Raw genomic sequence first — 11,568 nt, 5'->3', positions numbered from 1 at the left:
CATTTTAGTGCTTCATTGACCATAAGGCTGGCCTTTCATTTTAGTGCTTCATTGACCCTTCTTCAATCTTTTGATATCTTGAGTCGGCCCTCTTATCCATTCCCGAACACGCTTGCCTGACTAGCCTTCTACTATTGGTTAGAATGAGAATCATTCGGTCACTGTTGGTTTGGGCAATCACTTTTTGACTATACTTAAATATTTGGATGTTCCCATTTTGAAAAGAATAGACAATAACGAAAAAATCTAATGTAGTCATGGCATGGATATTAGAAATTAGAGTTGATGTTGACAAAGTACATCTAATTTTTGGGCAATGGCACAAAACGACATTATGAGCAACATAAAACAACAAGGTTAACAAGAACAAATGTTGTTGTCAACAACATTTATATGTCTTTTAGGTAATAACATGCATCGACACTAATGAAAATGATGGGTGATAAGATAAACCGACATTAATATAATCATTTAATGACCACCAGTGATTCAACAAAAATGTTTAGGTAGTAGAGGTGTGTAGACGGCGCTCGATAATAGTTGTACAGTGGTGCATTGATGAAGGTCTCCCGCACATGTAGAAAATGGGGATCTAGCTTTCCTTACCACACAACATTTTCTATAATTGTGAGCATACAAAATTTAAGAAAATAATCTCTTAAAAATTTCAATTATAAATATCACATCAAGTTTTGTGGTTGACCATAAGTTAATTTTTAGTCTATATATGTATATAATTATAATGCTTTTAAAGAATGTAACTCCCATTTAACTCAATAAATCAACGAATTAAATACAAGCATTGAATATATGCTCGAGTCGAGCTGAACATTTAATATTTGAGCCCTATCCTCGTTCACCTCAATTGAGAGCATTAGACAAGCCGCCGAAGGCCCGCGGCCTGCGGCCCGCTTGTCTTAAATACTCGAAGGCCAGTTTTTATTAGTTGAATCGTGGGCCGGGCCAGCACGATCGATCACTCAATCTTGGCTGTCCGTTAAAGGTGCGGTGCTCCTCACCATGAGTCGGCCCCTTCCTGTTTATCCGATGAATTAAACTTTTTTGTCCGAATTATTCCCAGAATCCATGATCTTCTGTTTCTTCTGTGTTCTTCATCTCCTGTTGCCCTTTGTGGAGCTTACTTCTCTCTCCTCGTTCGGCCTTGGCGAAATCAGCGGTTTCAGAAGAAATCGCTGATTTCGTCTCTGATTTTGGCCGTTGATCGCTTGCATCTGTAGGCGGTAGTGCGGATTCGTTTCTCCGTTTTCGAGGTTTTTCGTCGCGTTACTGTTTTGCTTTTGGTTTTCATATTTTAATTTCCTATGCTATTTTGTTGCTTTCTTTGGAGGAATTGATATTTTTTCACGTGATTAGGTGTTTTAGTTTCTTAAGTTTAGTTTTTTTATTTTTTATTTTTTTGTTGTTGTTTTCATGTTTGCAGAAGGGATCTGATAATTTTAGAGGAATTGGTTCGGGTAAGCGATCAAGGGCTCTTTATCTGTCCAGATAGTGAAGGTACTCATTGCATTTTATTTTCTTTGTTAATTGGTGATATTTCGATTACTTTATATTAAGTTTGGTTATCTTTGGAGGAACTTGTGGGATCATTTGGGGATGTCAAATTGATGAATGATATGCTGATGATGCGTTTTTGGTGGGGATGCGGAGTAAAACTCAGAAATTCCTGGATACTGATGTGTGATTGATACTTTTTAACCTTCTTCATTATACACTTTGAAAAGTTGTTCTATGCATGGCATATAGGGATCGATTAGTCTATATTGGTGGCCTGGAGAAACTAGAGAAAGTTAGAAAAACCTATTTTAAACTTGTTGTTTATGTTTGTTCAATAATGATTTGCCATTGCCTTCTGAAAGTGGTGAATGGCTTGAATCCTTATTTGTTAGCTTGAGAGAGGGGAAATTTTGGATGATGGAATTAAAATTTAAATTTGTATGTTTTGGAGCCCTGATTTATGGAACCTAGCAGATATTGGTGATTTTTTTTTTCCATTCTTTAAAGTGCTCATTTAATTAAATTAAGGTTCTTAGATGTTGGAAGTGCCTCCAAGCTTATATTATCATCACAGTTCATTGCTACTTTCTGTGTCTTCTAGGTATCCTGGGGTGCTATTAGGTGAATGTGGATGTTAACAAGTTTTCCGTAGAGCATTATTTTTCCTTCTTCTAGTTATTTTCTCTGAATTTCTTTTTCCTATTTAAAAAAACTTGCACCAAGCATATTATTGTTTTTCTAGAGTCCTTCGCACTGTTAACATTGCCATTATTGTGTGTCAAAGTTTCAGCCTTATTAATTTCTGTAATTGTTTTTATTATTTGTACTTTTAACAGGCTTTTATAGCCAAAGGACTTGCAAATGATGAGTAAAAACCAAGTGGAATGTTAGCATCTTGACTTAAGTCATTGCTTTGTTTCATTTTATAATTCCTATTTAAACCAATTCATTGCTTTCTTTCATATTATTTGGACTGTTAGCATCTCTACTGAGGTTTTTGATGCTTGCTTTGTTTTCTTAGAGATTTATTGGGTCCACAATTTAGTGACTTGCATGTTTATCTGTGAAATTGATTGTTTTGTTAACTTACTATAGGTTTTAATTTGATATATAAACTTTTTATGCATTCATGAGCAATTTGTTATGATACCTATTGAAGTTTGTATTGGATACTGAGGACGGAAGTAATTACCTTATAATAGAAGAACAATTGAGTGCTTTAATTTCATTATTATTGTATGCCTTATCAAAATTACTTGATATTGGCACGTGCTATTCCTCACTTTTCATCATTTTAGGTTGTATTTGCACCTTAAGGTAGAATTAAGAAGATGAATGTAGAGAACATTGAGAAGGAGCCAATGCTATGAACTTTAAAGGAATTTAAAGGATGTTGAGGAATTGAGTCCCTAGAGCCTTGTACACTCAAACTAGGCCAATTCCACCTTGGCATCCAGGTGATTTCCAAGATAGCTAGCTTTAAAGTGATACGATCAATTCTTTAAGTGACAGATATTGATGCCAAGAATGTGTCAAATTTTAAGAAATGTTGATGCTATGATTGCATCAAATTTCAAAAAGAGAGATCTAGGAATCATCAGAGATGTTTCTACAGTGTTTTTACTGAAAATATGTGTGTTTACTGAAAATTTGAGTTGTAAGGGATAGCATGATCACATCTCCTAGGTGTATGCTGCTCTTAATTTCATTGTATTAAGTATAATGGTTTTATTAGTAAGATGCGCACAGATACATCAAATAATGAAGATGATTTAGTTTTCGGTGAGAAAATGTGATGTGAAGTGATTTCAAATGAGTATTGAGAGTTAGAAAAATAAAGATTTGCACTGGAAAGTAATGTGACGCGGAGTGATTTCAAATGAGTATTGAGAGCTGGAAAAATAAAGATATGCACTGGAAAAAAATAAGTTAGAACAAACATAAGTGCAAAAACTTCAAATTATGAAGTAATATATCTTGACGATGTAGCGCATGAATGAGGATATAGAAGAGAAGATGGAGGATTACAAATCCAATAATTGATAGAAGCATTGATGATGAGAAAGCTGGAATATATTGCAGTGACGCTTTGATAATCTGCTTTGAGTATTCTTAGGCTGCACTTGTTACAAACTTAACTAATTTTATTGTATTTAGTGTGACCCATTCCACAACTATTTTTTATCTTGTAATGCAAAGAAATTAGAAAAATCATATGTTTTCCCTTTATTTTAATGCAGTGATTCTTGCTTTTACTTTTAAATTTAGCACTTCATGTTACTTATGCGATTGTATCGTAGGTGTTGTATAACCATGTTCCTGACAGTGCTTGAAGCTTTTGTGAACTTTGATTTTGGTATTATAGCAAGTGACTTGAAACCCATGTCAATTAGATTGAACTTTATAGATGAGAAGAGATGCACAATGATATAAGAATTGTTCATTGATATCACTCAACCACCTTTTCTTTTGGTCATAAAGTAATTAATTTTTTTGTCAGGCCTTTCTATTTCTCTTCCATTTGTCTATCAAACTCTTTTGAGGGAAAACTTTGTATGACTAACCGCTTTATTTTGGTTTGATTTATGTATGCTGAGGACCTAAAGGAAAACAAAAGCAGCAAGATAAACTAATGGTATGCTAGCTTAGTTTGCAATTGCAATGGTGGATTCCTGAGCCAAATTGTGTTATTTGGTTCATTTCACATACATACACAATATTTAGGACTTTATTTATGATCAATTTTGTTTTTATTTTCTACTTTTATTTTGAAAAACATGTTTTTTAAATGTGTTTTTTAATTTTTCTTGTTTTTAAAAACCAAGTTAACATGTTTCTGAAAACACATAAAATAACTTTTAGATATTTTGAGCTTTATCAAAACCAACCTTATTTTATTTTAACTAATCAAACATGTTTTATTTTAAATTAAAACATAAAAAAAATGAAAAAAAATACAAACATTGAAATAAGAACAACAGTGATCCCTAACGGCCCTTAGTTTCAATTATTTTAATATTGGTTTGTGTGACAAATCAATCATGATGCACAATTTCTATGCTCTTGTAGCTAAGATGAGGTTAGCCTTAGTGGTATACATTGCTGACACCATGACTAGTTGAAGACTTCATATTCATGTCACCTTTTATGCATATATAAAACCATAAGTAAAATATTGTAGGCATAACAATTAGCCATTTCGATCCACTCACCGCTTCAATAAATTGGTGGAATTTCCCGGTTAGCTTCATTAGTTATCTCTTTATGATTGTTTTCCTTCAATCACGGTTTAGTCAGTTTCAATCGTTGAAAAATCAACCTTTTGAGACGCTTGAACTATGAAAGGTTGGAAGAATGAAGTTCATCCATAACAGGTCAAAGTAGGTTAAAATCGACTTCACTTTTGGTTTTACAAGAACAAGAAGAAATCAATTATTGTTTTTTTTTTCTTGGAAAGATTAGGAAGTCATTTTCGACTTCATCAATGGTGATTGCATGCTTTTCTTACTCCTCTTAGTAATGTGCATAATGGTCTGAGAAATATTGTTGATGAGCAACTAATTATTTTGAAATTTTGACCATTAAAAGAGGAAAAAAATTTCCTTCTTTTTCTGGAAAATCTTGAACCACTTTTACTCCAGTCTCAAACTATTCAAAGATGACTTGGAACACAAATCGTCATAACCTCCAGAGTTTGATGTGCTTATTTATTGGTTAATGAGGATGAATGCTAGTTGTGAGCTTATAGTACATCTACCTGTTTTCTGTTTATAGATTGCATCATTTGTTGACCATTCCTTAAGTGGTCTTCTTGCTATACTCTATTGACTAGTGTGCAGAGTTATACACTGAAATCATTGATATATAAGATGGATTTTGAATAAACGAGACTGCTAAGATGATATGTGATAAAATTATAAACTATGGACTAAGAAATGGTTATATTAGATAGATGGTGGCATGTACTGGAAAATTTATTTGGTAAATTTGTTCTGTAAAATGAATGATAGATGGTGAAATGGTAAGTTGTGCAATGAAACTAATGTTGAAGGATTATTATGGAGGAAAAAGAGGTTGATCAAAGGTAATATGAGAAGGAGTTGTGGCAAAAATTTTGCACGTTGTGTGGTTAGCACCTTAGGCAATACTTAGCATGTAATCACTAGGGAATGATGATTCATAAAGCTGACCCCAAATTTATGGAATAAGACATGATGATGTTAATGACCCTTATGAGCAAGAATATTTAAGTTTGTCCCCATTTAATTCATGGTGTAAATGGAGGATCCTTGGTCGAGAATCGCACATTGAGCAAGAGGTAAATGGTTCTAAAGCAAAATTGACATAAAAGTTGACCTTTGATTTTAAGAAAGCTTTGGAACAATTATATTCTACTGATATGGTTGAGGATTTTTAATTCTTATATTTTCTCTCTCTCTCAACATTGTTTTAAACTAGACAAGATGATAGCGGATGAAACCCAAACCACTACAGAAACACAAATAATTATTTCTGAATTCCAAACAAATTACAAACATGACTGTTGAAGAAGCAGGAAGTAATGACGAACAAACACAAATAACAGAAATAATAAAAGATATTTACGAGTGATAACGATGACAGATGTTGCTGGACGGTGGGTTGGTGGCTGATGGAAAATTGTTGTGGTGGTTGAAAGAAGGCTTGAAGGTGGCTGGCGGCTCTAGTGGAGGGGTTGTTATTGAGGGAGGTGGCAGGAGGGGAGGTAGATGTGGTTGCTAAAAGAAGGTTGGAAGGTGGTTGGCGGCTGTAGGGCGGCTGCGGTTGTTGGAGTGGGTAGGCATTACTGCGGAGAGTGCCAAATAGCAGTGAGGAAGGTGTCGGCGGGGTTGTCGGCAACAACACATATGATGGAAGTGTCAAACAACAACGGGGAGGGTGTTGGCACCGTTGGCAGTAGTAGGATAGCTGCAGGAAATGTCGAACAATAGTAGGGAATGAAGATGGCAGCAACATCGAGTGGTTTGCGGCTGCTGGAAGCGGGGCCGGAGGGGGTTGTAGAAGGATAAATGTCTCGTCGGGCTGAGCTATAGCTGGAGCACCACTTAGACCCTTGGAGGTGGCTAAGGCGGTCACCACCTCGTATGAGTTACAACCGGAGCACTTTCTCGTCGTCGGGTACAACCCCTGGAAGGAAAATAAGCCTGTAAGGCAGTAATCATAAATCAACACTCATAAAACTCCTCTCTAACCTAAGAAAATATTATTTATATTAAGAGGGGATTAGTAGATAAAATAGGTAAAGAGTAGGATAGGAAAGATATATTATAGACTTGGAGATGAATAAGGAAGAAGTAGACGAGGGAAGGAATTATAATGAGAAATCACCAGGAAGGGAACATGATTAAATAGGAAAGGGGGGTTGCGGTTACTGTCGCAGCTACAACAATTGTCGCGGTACTGTAGCTGATATATTATCGCTGGCGGTAAGCTCCCGTGGCACAAGGTTTCTCTTTGGAATCCCTGTACTAAAAGTTCAACAAGCAGTGTCTGATAATTGTTTCTAAGGGCGAGGGAGGCCTTAATGAAGAATCTTACTGAGAATCGGAAATTCAAGTTTCTTGACATTATGAATATTGAAGTTAAATTGATGGAATATGAAATGAAGTATAGTGGGGAAGATAACTATGTTATCAGACAGAAGTTGAAGTTAGTTTTGCTTAGTATACCCTTGGATGAATAATATCAAAATTTTTTAACATATTACTGCCTAATTCTGTAATCTTCATCTTTCACGTTGATTAGCAATTTGTTGATTAATCTGCATCCATTGATGATGTTGACATGAGAGATCTCTTTCGAAAAGTACTTATTACATTGAAAGATTCGCGCTCTAAGAGTCTTGCTAACCCAACTCTATATTGAACTCAGGTCTTTGGGGACAACTTCTTTAAGTTAGAATTTAAGGGTCTGTTTGGGGCAGCTTCAACTTATTGAATAATCTTTTGATAAGCTGATTAAAAATAATTTGCTGATAAGTTAGGTGTGATGATTATTATAAATTTTGATTTTTACTTTTTTGGAAAAGTCAGATCGCTGCCAGAAAGCTACCACCGCACTTATCTAGGTGCGGTGTGGAAACAATGTTTTCAGTGTTTTGAAAACACATAAGTTCCAAAACGCAGTTTACCCAAACAGGTCAGGTGCGTTTTCAAAATGCTATCGCACCAAATAAGCTGCCCCAAACGGGCGCTAAATCTCCATATCTTCTACCCCCACCAAGTTGTTCTCAAAGCAAACTTTATGATGCCAAGCTTCTGAGTGGCATCTGAGAATGGGTTTATAATAAAGAGCTTTGAATTGTGTATACTTTGTTGGTGATATCCCATTGCGATAAAAACGCCATTTTTTTTGCAAAACTCAAAGGAGATGATGTAAATTTGCAAATATATTGATGTTGCAAGGCATAGCTGATAGGACTATATTATTATATATGTTGGATGGCATTGACATTTTATGGCACCATCGCTAAACTTATCTCCTCTGTGTTGGCCTTATGTTTACTAAGTTCTTGCTCTCTTATTTTTTTACCTTCTTTTTTTCGTTCTTGTTTTCTTTTATTATCCTTTACATTGTTATTTCTTTCTAAACTGTTCCGTTCACAGGCTCATGGTCCTTTCATCTGGCTAAATTTCTGGTAGTTGCTTAGACAATATAGATTGTGTTGGAGAGAATGTTGTGGATTAGTTAGGGAATTGTAAGCATTGCGGATGAATGTGATTGAGGTGTTGGGTCCAAATGCACTTCTACTCAATAAACAATGTGTATTTCATGTATGTCTTTGTTCATGTATCTGAAAGAGATGATATTTTAAACAAATATGTCTACTCACTTATGAAATACTTCAAGTTTTTTAGGTGCATCGACATACATGTATTTACATGTCTAACACCTAAACTTTGTTTTTTCACATTTATGCCACCCAAATTTTTCATATCACATCTAAAATACCACAACTTTAACTTTGAAAAAGTGAAATACACCTTTTCATGCATATGTAAGATGGCATATATGTGAAATCTGAAGTTTAGGTGTTAGATATGTAAATACATAAGATCTGAGTGGTATGTATGTAAATCTTCCTTTTTTCTCATATAACTTGAAGTTGTATATTCAATTGGTTAGGCTTTAAGGACAATGCTTCGAGGCCACTTGCTCCCTTCAAATGTTTTTGAAAAGATTGTTTTCATCTATACAATAGCTTGCAAAATTGTTCATGATAATTTGTTTCATGTGTTAATGGAATCATTTATGGCTTATTTGTTTTGTAGAGAACAATGTCCTCTTTGTTATTGTTTACCATTGATTGCTGTGGCTACCTACTAGTGTTGGCCTTTTTGGTTGTATTTATTGTTTTATGGAATGATAGCAATATCGGCTATGCGAACCTTGATTTAGCCTAGTTAAAAGAAAATCAACACTATATTGAATTATAGTTGGCATGGATGGTGTTCCTTTTTATGAATGGCTAGACACTAGATGTTAAGAGATAATTGCTTTTTTGAGGACTTCTACAACTCATTATATAATTTTATATTTCATTAAATTTATGGTGCAATTGGAATTTTTGCACTTTTTTCATCCTCATTTTTAGACAAGTTTATTTAATTTTCAGAAAGTGACGGCTGACGTGGAAACTGATAAAATTTTATCTTTAAAGAGTTGTATGTATTTTAGAATATATAAAAAGCCCAAGGGCATATATGTTAATACGGAAAAGAAACATAAATGTTGTATGAGAGGGCCTAAAAGAAAGTCCAACTCACACAATACAACACACACAAAATCCAAATAAAATAAAGATAAATAAAAGTGAAAAACCAAAAAGCCACAAAAAGGCGCAAAAGTACTAGGGTCATCCCACTTTAGTCCTCTCTCTGCCTTTAGTTCTTGGAAATGAGTCGGCTAACGAATTGGAAAAGTGAGTACAATTGCCCGTAGTAACTAAAGTAACATCCATCAGATTTTTAAGCTCAAGTAGGTTTCCATTCTCCTTCTTCCTCCTGAATGTGTAGATCTGTCATTTCTCATCCAATGATTGACTCATCTGATTAGTAGATTCTAACGTTAGCCGGACAGGTGTAGGCTGTTGCGCATCACGATCCCCATGAGCCCGAGTAACATTAACAGTTTGCTCAACTTGATGAGACGGTAATGAAGCAATAGAAGTATTGTCACCTGTATTATCGGTGATATCATGGGCAGGTGGGGTTTGAAGACTCACCCTCTTCCCCACAATAGGAGGTTCCAAAGACGGGGAGCTACAACTGGGGACTGAAAGGTTGTCATATTGCCTGCGAGAATAGTGACGTCATCTGGGGTATTCTTTTGATGATCAATAGTGTCAATAACTTGGAGTTTATCATGAGGAGATGAAATCACTGCCTCTGGCGGAGCACTCTGCTTTTTTGGTTTGAGTTGGGGGTGTAGATGGTGGCATTGAGAATTGGAGTGGCCGAACATACGACAATTTGAACAAAACGAAAGAAAAGACCCAATCACTACCTTTTGCCAGTATCCATGATGCTCTGTGTCTAACCAAATTTTCTCATAGGCGGGTGAAGTGATGTCTCTTTCGACAAGTACTCTGGCGTCAAATAGACGGAAAAGATTAAAAGTAGAAATGTCTATTTTGAGTGGCATACCATAAGTTGAGACAATAGAGTACAACACTTTTTGAGTAAAATAATGAAATTTCAGGCCAAGGAGACAAATCCAAACCAGAATGATTGATGGTTCTGTCTGTGGGTCAAAATCAACAGACCATTTTAGAATCTTCATTGTTCTGTTATCAATCCAGATTATTCTTCGAGCAAATAAGCACATGTAATTCTCTTCATTATTTAGTTGTATAAGAATGTGTTTTCCATCTAACAGTCCAGTTTTTCGCTCCCCAACAAGGTGCGTAAGCTCAAATTTCTTACGAATCAGCTCCATTGTGGGATGCCATACAGAAATTTTCCAGCAAATTCATTCGACAGGAGAAAGCAAGTTGAATACCTTCAGCTTCTGTAAAAAAGATGGCAGACTTCTCATTCTTTCTACCAGGTTTTTTGATGTCCTCCGCCCACTCAAATAAAGAAGGGAAAAAGTACGATTTAGGTGTATCTGAGGTGTGGACACCCGTAAGTGCAGCAGCATAAGATCTGTCGGAAGCTATGGAGGTGTGGCGTAGCAGAGCAGAGAGTGGAAACCCAAAACAGGGAGCAGAGCGAAAGCCCCTGCGATCTCAGAGCAAACAGGAAAGAGCGACTCGATTTGCGATCAGGTCGAGCTCGAGGACGACACAGCCGTCGTCGCAACCCGGCACAAGCAAAGACGCAGAGCAGAAACGAAGCCGACGTGCGAGCAGAAACGAAACTGAAATAGGGAGTAGGAGTGGCGAAGCCCCTACGATCAGTTCGAGCCCGAGGACGACGCAGCCGACGCACGAGCAAAGACGCCGCAGGAGCAGAGACGCACTAGCAGAAACGAAGCCGACGTGCGACGTCGAGAGAGGTTACATCGAAGAGAAGCTACCCAACCAGGCAGAGCGTGAGCGTTAGGGCTACATAGAATATATATATATATATATCTCTGTGTGTGTGTGTGTGTGTGTGTGTGTGTGTTTAAAAGGAATGTCCTGAGTCTATAGGTATATACATATGTATATTTATATCTATGTATGTATATATGTATGTATGCATGTATGTATGTAACAACATATATTTATATGTATGTATGTATATATATATATATATCTATACATACATACATATACAAATAATATATATATATGCATACACATATACATATATATATATATATATATATATATATATATATATAGGAAGATATACAATTCTTATGAATTTACATATCTAGCTAGTACCTATACCTCATTTTTTATATTTATATACTTGCCACCTTCTATATGGACATATACATATACATATGTATACACATATACATATATATACAGATATATATATTATATGTATATGTATGTATGTATCTATATACATAAATACATAT

General features: G+C 35.6%; 1 protein-coding gene across 1 annotated transcript in view; it reads left to right on the top strand.

The window, feature by feature from the left end:
- The first annotated feature begins 1,051 nt into the window (after positions 1–1,051).
- Positions 1,052–11,568, top strand: part of LOC110020646 (probable E3 ubiquitin-protein ligase HIP1) — a 31,379-nt gene continuing 20,862 nt past the window's right edge. Inside the window, exons 1-2 of the mRNA XM_020718818.1 lie at positions 1,052–1,271; positions 1,442–1,515. The gene's annotated coding sequence lies outside the window, so the exon portion shown is untranslated. The remainder of the gene's footprint in view (positions 1,272–1,441; positions 1,516–11,568) is intronic.

Source organism: Phalaenopsis equestris, unplaced genomic scaffold (assembly GCF_001263595.1).
Source record: "Phalaenopsis equestris unplaced genomic scaffold, ASM126359v1 Scaffold000106, whole genome shotgun sequence".
Lineage (NCBI taxonomy): Eukaryota > Viridiplantae > Streptophyta > Magnoliopsida > Asparagales > Orchidaceae > Phalaenopsis > Phalaenopsis equestris.
The sequence above is the reverse complement of the archived record's forward strand: the minus strand, read 5'-3'. Positions and strand labels throughout refer to the sequence as shown.